Source organism: Ranitomeya imitator, chromosome 5, assembly GCF_032444005.1.
Source record: "Ranitomeya imitator isolate aRanImi1 chromosome 5, aRanImi1.pri, whole genome shotgun sequence".
NCBI classification, from domain to species: domain Eukaryota; kingdom Metazoa; phylum Chordata; class Amphibia; order Anura; family Dendrobatidae; genus Ranitomeya; species Ranitomeya imitator.
In genome coordinates, this window is record NC_091286.1 from 573,322,147 (window position 1) to 573,335,229 (window position 13,083).

A 13,083-nucleotide genomic window follows, 5' to 3' on the forward strand; every position below is an offset into this window, starting at 1 on the left:
TGCCATCTTGTCCTACCCAAAGACAAATGACAACATCTGTTACAGGATGGGCTTCTTGATTCCCTGTCTTTGGCAGCCACATAGCAGTATGCCTTGTAGATGAGCATCAGAAAGAGCATGTGCTCCAGCGGACAGCAAGCGCTGCATGAAGTGGCCTCTTCTTCTCATCTTAATCTTCCTCCACCTTAACATCACACACATCCTCCACCTTAACATCAACCACACTGTAATCCTCAACGATGGCACCCCAATCACCCTTGTTTCCCCCTGAGTTACAAACTTCCAACTGCCCAACTGACTGTGGGGAACCACAGATGGGCAACTCGACATAGCTGTTCACACATTCTATTCCATGGGCATCAGAAGCCTGCTTCAAAAATTCACAGAATCCATAGGAGGAAAGCATCTGCACCGATGCCCAAAATTTTCTTATGTTGGATCCATAGCTGGATGACTTTTGTGCTACTTGAACGTGGCTGAGAAAAAAAACTGCTTCATGTGTTGCATGAGGTATCAGGGCTCCCAGCAAAGAAGACTTACACCGCTTTCTTACTCTCCTTGTCTTAATTGAAGCTTCAATTCAAAGCTCTAAATGCTGACCCACACCCTGATACCCCAAGCACGACCCATGGCTGACTGCTATTGTGTCATTGTAAAATGTTCTACTGTAGGTCAATGGATCAATCAACTACCTGTGTTACTATCCCTACATTTTTCTAACATTAGTTCTCTACAAAGGTGATATTTGGGCTACCTGAGTGTGGCTGAGCAAAAAAGCAGTTTGGCTTTGGCTAATTAACTATTTCAAGGTACTAATTTTTCGGCACTATGCTTCTTTACCTCTGCTAAAGACTGGCACCGCCACTTATCCAAATTTAGACGTGTCCTTTTGTTGTGGTCTGTTTCAGCTCCTTTGTGAGCTGTTAGTATATATTAGTATGCAGGTGCTTTCCTTCCCTGGTTCCGTGTGCCTGTGGTGGTTAATACACCGGTGAGGCATTTGTGCACACCATGTGGTACACTGTCCCATTTGTTCTGTATTGTCCATTAATACTGTTTTTAAGTCTAATAAAGATTCTTTGTTTGTACCTATGTATATGGACTTAGTGGTCGTCTTTTCGGTTCTTGTGGACCTTGTTCTGTTCTACTTTTAGGGGACAGCTGAATGCGCTTATCTATCAGGACACCTGTTGTGAATTCTGTGGTCAAGCTCCCTCTTGTGGTCATGAGTGGTACTTCGGCTGGTTCTGTCCATGAGCTTCCTCTGGTGGATGTGAGTGGGGCTGCGGCTTCTGAGTTTCCTTCCTCAGGTGACGAGGTTAAGTCGTTAGGTGCTGCTCTATTTAACTCCACCTAGTTCTTTGTTCCTAGCCTCCAGTCAATGTTCCAGTATTGGTCTTGCTCTCTCCTGGATCATTCTTGTGGCCTGTCTGCCTGCATAAGCTAAGTTCTGCTTGTGTTACTTTTGTTTGCTATTTTTCTATCCAGCTTGCTTTATTGGTTTGTTTTGCTTGCTGGAAGCTCTGGGACGCAGAGGGAGCACCTCCGTACCGTTAGTCGGTGCGGAGGGTCTTTTTGCGCCCTCTGCGTGGTTGTTTGTAGGTTTTTGTGCTGACCGCAAAGCTATCTTTCCTGTCCTCGGTCTATTCAGTAAGTCGGGCCTCACTTTGCTAAAATCTATTTCATCTCTGTGTTTGTATTTTTATCTTTACTCACAGTCATTATATGTGGGGGCTGCCTTTTCCTTTGGGGAATTTCTCTGAGGCAAGGTAGGCTTATTTTTCTATCTTCAGGGCTAGCTAGTTTCTCAGGCTGTGCCCGAGGCGCCTAGGTCTGGTCAGGAGCGCTCCACGGCTACCTCTAGTGTGGTGTGATAGGATTAGGGATTGCGGTCAGCAGAGTTCCCACGTCTCAGAGCTCATCCTATGTTATTAGTAACTATCAGGTCATTTTCAGTGCTCTTAACCACCAGGTCCATTGTGGTTCTAAATCACCAGTTCATAACAGTACTGGAGGCCCAAAGTACTAATGCTTCTCAATAGAGGGAAAGGAGAAGTTCTGAGACCATTTTTTTTTCTCTGCACTGTGTTTTGTCTTTCCTTTCCCCTAGACATTTGGGTGGTTCAGGACACAGGTGTAGTGATGGACATTAAAGGTCTGTCTTCTTGTGTGGATCATCTCACTGCAAGAGTACAAAAAATTCAAGACTTTGTGGTTCAGAATTTTATGTTACAACCTAGAATTCCTATTCCTGATTTGTTTTCTGGAGATAGAGCTAAGTTTCTGAGTTTTGAAAATAATTGTAAACTATTTCTGGCTTTGAAACCCCGCTCCTCTGGTGACCCAGTTCAACAAGTTAAGATCATTATTTCTTTATTACGTGGCGACCCTCAAGACTGGGCATTTTCCCTTGTGCCAGGAGATCCTGCATTATGTGATATTGATGCGTTTTTTCTGGCGCTCAGATTGCTGTATGATGAACCTAATTCAGTCGATCAGGCAGAGAAAAATTTGCTGGCTCTGTGTCAGGGTCAGGATGAGGTAGAGAATATATTGTCAGAAGTTTAGGAAGTGGTCTGTGCTCACTAAATGGAATGAATGTGCGCTGGCAGCAATTTTCAGAAAGGGTCTCTCTGAAGCCCTTAAGGATGTCATGGTGGGATTTCCTATGCCTGCTGGTCTGAATGAGTCTATGTCTTTGGCCATTCAGATTGATCGACGCTTACGTGAGCGTAAAACTGTGCACCATTTGGCGGTATTATCTGATCATAAACCTGAACCTATGCAATGTGATAGGACTTTGACCAGAGCTGAACGGCAAGAACACAGACGTCGGAATGGGCTGTTTTTACTGTGGTGATTCCACTCATGCTATCTCCGATTGTCCTAAGCGCACTAAGCGGTTCGCTAGGTCTGCCACCATTGGTACGGTACAGTTGAAATTTCTTTTGTCCGTTACTTTGATCTGCTCTTTGTCATCCTATTCTGTCATGGCATTTGTGGATTCAGGCGCTGCCCTGAATTTGATGGACTTGGAGTATGCTAGGCGCTGTGGGTTTTTCTTGGAGCCTTTGCAGTATTCTATTCCATTGAGAGGAATTGATGCTACGCCTTTGGCCAAGAATAAGACTCAGTACTGGACCCAACTGACCATGTGCATGGCTCCTGCGCATCAGGAGGATATTCGCTTTTTGGTGTTGCATAATCTGCATGATGTGGTCGTGTTGGGGTTGCCATGGCTACAAGTCCATAACCCAGTATTGGATTGGAAATCTATGTCTATGTCCAGCTGGGGTTGTCAGGGGGTACATGGTGATGTTCCATTTCTGTCTATTTCATCATCCACCCCTTCTGAGATCCCAGAGTTCTTGTCAGATTACCGGGATGTATTTGATGAGCCCAAGTCCAGTGCCCTACCTCCGCATAGGGATTGCGATTGTGCTATCGATTTGATTCCTGGTAGTAAATTTCCTAAAGGTCGACTGTTTAATTTGTCTGTGCCTGAGCACGCCGCTATGCGGAGTTACGTAAAGGAATCCTTGGAGAAGGGTCATATTCGGCCGTCGTCGTCGCCATTGGGAGCAGGGTTCATTTTTGTGGCCAAGAAGGATGGTTCGTTGAGACCTTTTATTGATTACCGCCTTCTAAATAAAATCACAGTCAAATTTCAGTACCCCTTGCCGTTGCTGTCTGATTTGTTTGCTCGGATTAAGGGGGCTAGTTGGTTCACCAAGATAGATCTTCGTGGTGCGTATAATCTTGTGCGTATTAAACGGGGCGATGAATGGAAAACAGCATTTAATACGCCCGAGGGCCATTTTGAGTACCTGGTTATGCCATTCGGGCTTTCCAATGCTCCATCAGTATTTCAGTCCTTTATGCATGACATCTTCTGAGAGTACCTGGATAAATTCCTGACTGTATACTTGGATGATATTTTGGTCTTCTCGGATGATTGGGAATCTAACGTGAAGCAGGTTAGAATGGTGTTCCAGGTCCTGCGTGCGAATTCTTTGTTTGTGAAGGGGTCAAAGTGTCTCTTTGGTGTTCAGAAGGTTTCATTTTTGGGGTTCATTTTTTCCCCTTCTACTATCGAGATGGATCCTGTTAAAGTTCAGGCCATTTATGATTGGACTCAGCCGACATCTCTGAAGAGTCTACAAAAGTTCCTGGGCTTTGCTAATTTTTATCGTCGCTTCATCAATAACTTTTCTAGTATTGCTAAACCGTTGACTGATTTAACCAAAAAGGGTGCTGATGTGGTCAATTGGTCTTCTGCTGCTGTGGAAGCTTTTCAGGAGTTGAAGCGTCGTTTTTCTTCTGCCCCTGTATTGTGCCAGCCAGATGTTTCGCTCCCATTCCAGGTCGAGGTTGATGCTTCTGAGATTGGAGCAGGGGCTGTTTTGTCGCAAAGAAGTTCTGATGGCTCAGTGATGAAACCGTGTGCCTTCTTTTCCAGGAAGTTTTCGCCTGCTGAGCATAATTATGATGTTGACAATCGAGAGTTGCTGGCCATGAAGTGGGCATTCGAGGAGTGGCGTCATTGGCTTGAAGGAGCTAAGCATCGCATGGTGGTCTTGACTGATCACAAAAACTTGACTTATCTCGAGTCTGCCAAACGGTTGAATCCTAGACAGGCTCGTTGGTCGCTGTTTTTCTCCCGTTTTGACTTTGTGGTTTCGTACCTTCCGGGCTCTAAGAATGTGAAGGCGGATGCCCTGTCTAGGAGTTTTGTGCCCGACTCTCCGGGTTTGCCTGAGCTGGCGGGTATTCTCAAAGAGGGGGTAATTTTGTCTGCCATCTCCCCTGATTTGCGGCGGGTGCTGCAAAAATTTCAGGCTAATAGACCTGACCGTTGCCCAGCGGAGAAACTGTTTGTCCCTGATAAATGGACGAGTAGAGTTATCTCTGAGGTTCATTGTTCGGTGTTGGCTGGTCATCCTGGAATCTTTGGTACCAGAGATTTGGTGGCTAGATCCTTTTGGTGGCCATCTCTGTCGCGGGATGTGCGTTCGTTTGTGCAGTCCTGTGGGACTTGTGCTCGGGCTAAGCCCTGCTGTTCTCGTGCCAGTGGATTGCTTTTGCCCTTGCCGGTCCCGAAGAGGCCCTGGACACATATCTCTATGGATTTTATTTCGGATCTCCCCGTCTCTCAAAATATGTCGGTCATCTGGGTGGTTTGTGATCGCTTCACTAAGATGGTCCATTTGGTACCCTTGTCCAAATTGCCTTCATCCTCTGATTTGGTGTCATTGTTTTTCCAGCATGTGGTTCGTTTACATGGCATTCCGGAGAACATCGTTTCTGACAGAGGTTCCCAGTTTGTTTCGAGGTTTTGGCGAGCCTTTTGTGTTAGGATGGGCATTGATTTGTCTTTTTCCTCGGCTTTCCATCCTCAGACAAATGGCCAAACTGAACGAACCAATCAGACCTTGGAAACATATCTGAGATGTTTTGTTTCTGCTGATCAGGATGATTGGGTGTCCTTTTTGCCTTTGGCTGAGTTCGCCCTTAATAATCGGGCCAGCTCGGCTACTTTGGTTTCTCCGTTTTTCTGCAATTCTGGTTTCCATCCTCGTTTCTCTTCAGGGCAGGTTGAGTCTTCGGACTGTCCTGGTGTGGATACTGTGGTGGATAGGTTGCAGCAGATTTGGACTCATGTAGTGGACAATTTGACATTGTCCCAGGAGAAGGCTCAACGTTTCGCTAACCGCAGGCGCTGTGTGGGTCCCCGACTTCGTGTTGGGGATTTGGTTTGGTTGTCGTCTCGTTATATTCCTATGAAAGTTTCCTCTCCTAAGTTTAAGCCTCGTTTTATTGGTCCGTATAGGATTTCTGAGGTTGTTAATCCTGTGTCTTTTCGTTTGACCCTTCCAGCTTCTTTTTCCATCCATAATGTATTCCATAGGTCATTGTTGCGGAGATACGGGGAACCTGTGGTTCCATCCGTTGATCCTCCTGCCCCGGTTTTGGTTGAGGGGGAGTTGGAGTATATAGTGGAGAAGATTTTAGATTCTCGTATTTCGAGACGGAAACTCCAGTACCTGGTTAAGTGGAAGGGTTATGGTCAGGAAGATAATTCCTGGGTCTTTGCCTCTGATGTTCATGCTGCCGATCTGGTTCGTGTCTTTAATTTGGCTCATCCTGGTCGGCCTGGGGGCTCTGGTGAGGGTTCGTGACCCCTCCTCAAGGGGGGGTACTGTTGTGAATTCTGTGGTCAAGCTCCCTCTTGTGGTCATGAGTGGTACTTCGGCTGGTTCTGTCCATGAGCTTCCTCTGGTGGATGTGAGTGGGGCTGCGGCTTCTGAGTTTCCTTCCTCAGGTGACGAGGTTAAGTCGTTAGGTGCTGCTCTATTTAACTCCACCTAGTTCTTTGTTCCTAGCCTCCAGTCAATGTTCCAGTATTGGTCTTGCTCTCTCCTGGATCGTTCTTGTGGCCTGTCTGCCCTGCATAAGCTAAGTTCTGCTTGTGTTACTTTTGTTTGCTATTTTTTCTATCCAGCTTGCTTTATTGGTTTGTTTTGCTTGCTGGAAGCTCTGGGACGCAGAGGGAGCACCTCCGTACCGTTAGTCGGTGCGGAGGGTCTTTTTGCGCCCTCTGCGTGGTTGTTTGTAGGTTTTTGTGCTGACCGCAAAGCTATCTTTCCTGTCCTCGGTCTATTCAGTAAGTCGGGCCTCACTTTGCTAAAATCTATTTCATCTCTGTGTTTGTATTTTCATCTTTACTCACAGTCATTATATGTGGGGGCTGCCTTTTCCTTTGGGGAATTTCTCTGAGGCAAGGTAGGCTTATTTTTCTATCTTCAGGGCTAGCTAGTTTCTCAGGCTGTGCCCGAGGCGCCTAGGTCTGGTCAGGAGTGCTCCACGGCTACCTCTAGTGTGGTGTGATAGGATTAGGGATTGCGGTCAGCAGAGTTCCCACGTCTCAGAGCTCGTCCTATGTTATTTGTAACTATCAGGTCATTTTCAGTGCTCTTAACCACCAGGTCCAATGTGGTTCTAAATCACCAGTTCATAACAGACACCATCAGCAGCACTGAAGACACATTCTGAGAGAACGCAGGCTGCCGGGCATGACGAAACCTCCAGGCAGGCTCAGACCACTCTTTCCTTTTTCAAGTCCAAAATGCAAAAGAGTACAACCCCCCCGTTGGCATTGATATTGAGCAAGAGAAACTCCTGCACCATCCTCCCCAGTTGTTCACATCGTGTCAGACCTGTACTCTGTTCTGCTGGTGTACGGGCTGGTATCAGGGCTGCCACTAGGAATTTCGGGGTCGCATACTGGCAAAATTTTCGGGGCCCCCCTTGAGACTCCGCCCAGGCTCCACCCCTCGTACCATCCACAATCCCACTGCCCTCTTTTACAAAAACTCAACTTCTGCACCACTACCTCACCAATCACACATTTACAGTTCCCATCACCACATACATGGCCAGCAGCTTTTGTTTTGGCCAAAAGATTTTTTAATCCACCACCAAGACAAGTTAGACTCTTCTGGCCAGACTCCACCCTACTGTAACTTACTAAACATTTGTTAAAATATCCAATACAATTTAGGTATATTTCTATTTATTTTTCAATTTTTAAATGACCAATAATATCACAAACAAGGAAAAATACCGCCCCACCATGATCAGATACCATATTACTACCACATAGTGACCTATATTACCACATACAAGAAACAAATACCGCCACACCATGTCGAGATCACATATTACCACCACATGGTGACCAATAATACCCCATACAAGGGACAACTACCACCACTTCATGACCAGACCACATATTACTTCCACAGTGACCAAATAATAGCACATACAAGGGACAAATACTGCCACACCTTGGCCGGACAACATATTACCACCGCATAGTGACTGAATACTGCAATACTGATCATTTTTAAAAAACAACAACACAATACTATCACCATAAGTGCCATTATACACAGGAGATCTGTACTTAGTATGCAGTGTCTGTGTACAGGTAACACACTAACTCACCAGTGACGTCTCTTGGTGAAGTCCTTCAGCCTCACTTTCCATCTTCATCCAGCACAGACCGCCATCACTTCTCCCAGCCAGGGCTCCTCTCTGCAGGAAATAACATAGTTATCTAGAGCTCCGCTTGCATAACACATTGCTTAATTTTTTCCCGACTTCTATACTACACCAGATGAAAAAAAAAAGGTGACCTAGTGTCGCTCTGCACAGTAACAGGACTGCCCCCCCATTTAAAACAGTATCCTCAAAAAATAAAATAAATACATCACTGCAGTAATAATATACCTTAATTAGCCCCTATGGTAATAATATCCGCATCCTGGCCCCGTGTGTCTCATTCCTGGCTTCAGCCATATGTTCTCACATCCTGCCCTCATGAGTATCCATTCTGCCCCATATGATCTCCCCATCCTACCCCATCTGTCCCATTATCCTGCCGCCCCATCTGTCTCCATCGTATCCATCCTGCCCCGTGATCCTGCACCATCTGTCTCCATACTGTCTCACATGATGCCCCCTGTGTCTTACATTCTGCCCCGTGTCTCACATTCTGCCCCCCTGTCTCACATCCTGCCCCCCTGTCTCACATCCTGCCCGTGTCTCACATTCTGCCCTGTGTCTCACAGCCTGCCCCCTGTCTCACATTCTGCCCCTGTGTCACAAATTCTGCCCCCTATGTCTCACATCCTGCCCCCTCTCACAAATTCTGGCCGTGTCTCACAGCCTGCCCCTGTCACAAATTCTGCCCGTGTCTCACATCCTGCCACCTGTCACTCATTCTGCCCCTTGTGTAGTTTCCATACCTGCCCCCCTGTGTCTCACATTCTGCCCCGTGTCACACATTCTGTCCCCCTGTGTTGTTTTAATTCCTGCCCCCTGTTGTTTTAATTCCTGCCCCCTGTGGTGTTGTTTCCATTCCTGCCCCCTGTGGTGTTTCCATTCCAGCCCCCAGTGTTTTCATTCCTGCCCCCAGTGTTTTCATTCCTGCCCCCAGTGTTTCCATTCCTGCGCCCTGTGGTGTTTCCATTCCTGCCCCCAGTGTTTCCATTCCTGCCCCCAGTGTTTTCATTCCTGCCCCCAGTGTTTTCATTCCTGCCCCCTGATTTCATTCCTTCCCCCTGTGGTGTTTCCATTCCTGCCCCCAATGTTTCCAATCCTGCCCCCAGTGTTTCCATTCCTGCCCCCTGTGGTGTTTTCATTCTTGCCCCCTGTGGTGTTTTCATTCCTGTCCCCAGTGTTTAAATTCCTGCCCCCAGTGTTTTCATTCCTGCTCCCCGATTTCATTCCTGCCCCCTGTTTTTCATTCCTGCCCCCTGAGTTCTTTTCTTTCCTGCCCCTGTGTCCCCCATTCTGACCTCTTATCTTTATCATGCCCCGGGCTTGCCGCATTCAGTAAAAAAAAAACACATCTTACCTGGCCACTATCCAGCGACGACATCCATCCTGGGCATTTCAGCGCGGACTCGCCGGCAAATGACTATGATGACATACGCCGGCGACGTGCGCGCTGATGTCAGCTACCAGCCTCCGATTGGCGTCTTTATCTGTTGCCTTGCGGGCCCAGACCGGCCAGCAAGGCAACAGAGGACACTGAACCTGCATCTCAGATGCAGGTTCAGTGTATTGTCAGAAGCCTGCTGCCGGGGCCTGGGCCCAATGGGCAAAAGAGACAGGGCCCAATGCAGGCCCCCTCTGCCCACCAGGCCCCATATGCCAGTCAGGGCAGTAATGCCCTGATTGCGGCCATGGCTGGTATTAATAATGTGTGAAACATCTCACAGAAATTTCTTCTGCCACTTTCAGTGCTGCTAATGTTTTTGTGTTGACGACTCAACGTTCCCAGGGTTGAAATCTGTAACTGCGATGCACGCATTGTGCCTGACTGCAGTCTTGGGGAAAACCAGTTTTGAGATAATCTGCAAGCATGTTTCGATACTCTAGCATGACCGCATCCCTTTCCAAGGGGGAAGCATCTGGCAAAATTTACTCTTGTACCATCGATTTAAGTGTGGCAACCCAATGGTCAGCAATATTTCCTTTCACAGACTCTTCAAAGTGGTCTTCAGCATGTAGATGGCTGGAATAGTGATGCTGAAGACAGCATTATCAGCACTAACCATCTTAGTGGCCATTTCAAAACTGTGCAGAAGAGTGCAGAGGTCCTTCATCTGTGCCCAATCTGCAAGCATGATTTGCAACACGTCTATACTACATTAGCCAAAGCTATGCAAAAGGACATACTGCACCAGGTCTCGCTGCTGTTGTCACAGTTTCTGCAACATGTGCAGAGTGGATTTCCAACATGTCGGCACATTGCATATCACCTGATTAATCAGTAGTCCTAAAGACCTCTGTAGTGATGAAAGTCGATGATCTGCAGTGTGCGATCATCTGAAGTGATGACACATTGACTGTGCTTTCTGCAGTAGTGCATCCAGTCCAGGATATGGTGGAGAAATTGCTGTACCACCAAGTTGAGGACGTGATCCATGCAAGGCACAGGTGTGAGGTTGCACCAGAGTAAGACTGTCAGCAGGTTTGCACTGTTATCGTAAACGTCTCTCCCTACCTCTGGGTTCAGTGGAGACAGCCATTGCTCTAACTTGGCCTGGATGACTGTCCACAACTGTTGAGCTGTGTGATTGCGACCTCCATGGCATATTAATTTAAACACTACCTTATTGCGGTGATCCCTGGCTGCACAGTATGGAGTATTCTCTCTGCACTGTTGAAAGGTATGTCTTATTAAGGGAGAGGTTGAGAGTGCAGGTGAAGGAGCCAGAATCAGTGGAGGAAGTGTTAGATACAGAGGTTTGTCCCTCAAGCCTTGGGAAGTCCAATACTTGGTGTCTTGTGGGTTAGTTCACCATCCCTTGGTGTGTAGTGGTTTAGTTCTCCATACTCTGGTGTATAGCGGTTTATTTATCCAACACTAGGTGTTTAGCAGTTTAGTTCTTCAGATCCTGTTGTCTGTTAGTTTAGTTCTCAATCTTCTGTTGTGTAGTGTTTTAGTTATCCAACCCCAGGTGTTTAGTAGTTTAGTTCTCCAACCTCTTGTCTAGTAGTTTAGTTCTCCATCCTCTGGTGTGTAGTAGTTTAGTTTTCTATCCCCAAGCAACCTGCAAACCTTGGGGATTCCAACACTTGTTGAGCAGACATTCCCCGCCTGTCCCCACAGCCACCAGAGTCACCCAGTGCTCAGTTTCCTAGATGTAACACCCCTGGCTATGCTTGCTCTTCCAGCTCCCAGTGGTAAAATGCACCCTGACAGACATAGATTTTTTCAAGGAACAGGTGATGTTGTCTGCGACATGTTGGTGTGGCACAGGTGCAACTTTATTAGAGAAGTAATGGTGACTGGGCCACTGGTACTGGGGGACTATTATCGCCATCAGCTTTTGGAAAGCATTTGTATACATCAGATGGAAAATGCAGCATTTCCATGGCCAACAGATTGGAGATCCTAAAGTTCAAGATCTTAGCTTTGCCATGTGTAGAAAGGAAACATTCTTTTACTTGACCACAACTGAGGGACCAAGGGCTGGCTACTGTGCTGGGAGAGGGTGGAGTAGGGTGAAAATGACAAACTGCTGGACTGTGAATGAGGTGCAGGCAGAGATGTTATGGTGGATTGAGAGAGATGTGATGTGTTTGGTGTCTGAGATCTGTCAAAAGCAGCAGGCATGTCCACTTCCGCAACAACTGATGGTCTCTCACTCACCCTGACTGTAAAGAGAAAACAAATGGAAGTTTTGCGGCCAGAGACCTGTGTCAGAACATTTGCCACAGTGACAGAGGAGAAAGAAGCAGCAGATGGGGTTGATGGGTCAGCCCGTGGTTGGCGAGGAATGTTAGGCCGCATTTTAGAGCAGTGAGATTCCCAGACTAATGCATGCTGAGTGTGCATGTGCCGGTTCTTGCATGTAGTATTCTCCTGCTTCATTTGCCTGCATAACCTGCACTTGTTTTACCCATAATACCTTGTCCATGATCTTTATTATGCAATAAAGGACTAAGGTTGTTTTTTCACCAAGAAGTGGAGTGTTGCTGCTTTTTTTCTTGTTTTATTGGACCCTGTAGTATTCAAATTATTGCAAATTTTGCATTTACTGAGTCTTTTTTATTTTTTACAAACGTCTCACAGATAACGTGAGTTAGGTCATCCTTTTTGGTCTCATAAAAGGCCCAGGCTAGGCAACAGCAACCACTGCTGGCCACAGCCAGAGTTATGGCTGAGGGTGCAGTTCTTGTCAAGGTTGTATCCCTCTGTGTCTGTACAGCAAGCTGCAATATGAAAATCACACCTGGAACCAGAAAAAAGGTGAAAGGTTGACTCAATCTTTGCATTGTATGCCTGTGTATGCCACACTAAGCATGGAGAACAGAAAAAGGAGAGAACTGTCTGGGAACCAAAATTGTTGCCAGGAGAAATACCGGTACTTCATGTTCTGGGCCAATTGCAAGGGTGTCAACACTTTTGGCCATGACTTACAGTGCCTTGCGAAAGTATTCGGCCCCCTGGAACTTTTCAACCTTTTCACAGATATCATGTTTCAAACATAAAGATACCAAATGTAAATGTTTGGAAAAGAATCAACAACAAGTGGAACACAATTGTGAAGTTGAATGAAAATTATTGGTTATTTTAAATTGTTGTGGAAATTCAAAAACTGAAAAGTGGGGCGTGCAATATTATTTGGCCCATTTACTTTCAGTGCAGCAAACTCACTCCAGAAGTTCATTGCAGATCTCTGAATGATCTAATCTTGTCCTAAATGCCTAATGATGATAAATATAATCCACCTGTGTGTAACCAAGTCTCCGTATAAATGCACCTGCTCTGTGATAGTCTCAGGGTTCTGTTTGAAGCACAGAGAGCATCATGAAGACCAAGGAACACAACAGGCAGGTCCGTGATACTGTTGTGGAGAAGTTTAAAGCCGGATTTGGATACAAAATGATTTCCAAAACATTAAATATCCCAAGGAGCACTGTGCAAGCAATCATATTGAAATGGAAGGAGTATCATACCACTGCAAATCTACCATGACCCGGCCGTCCCTCTAAACTTTCATC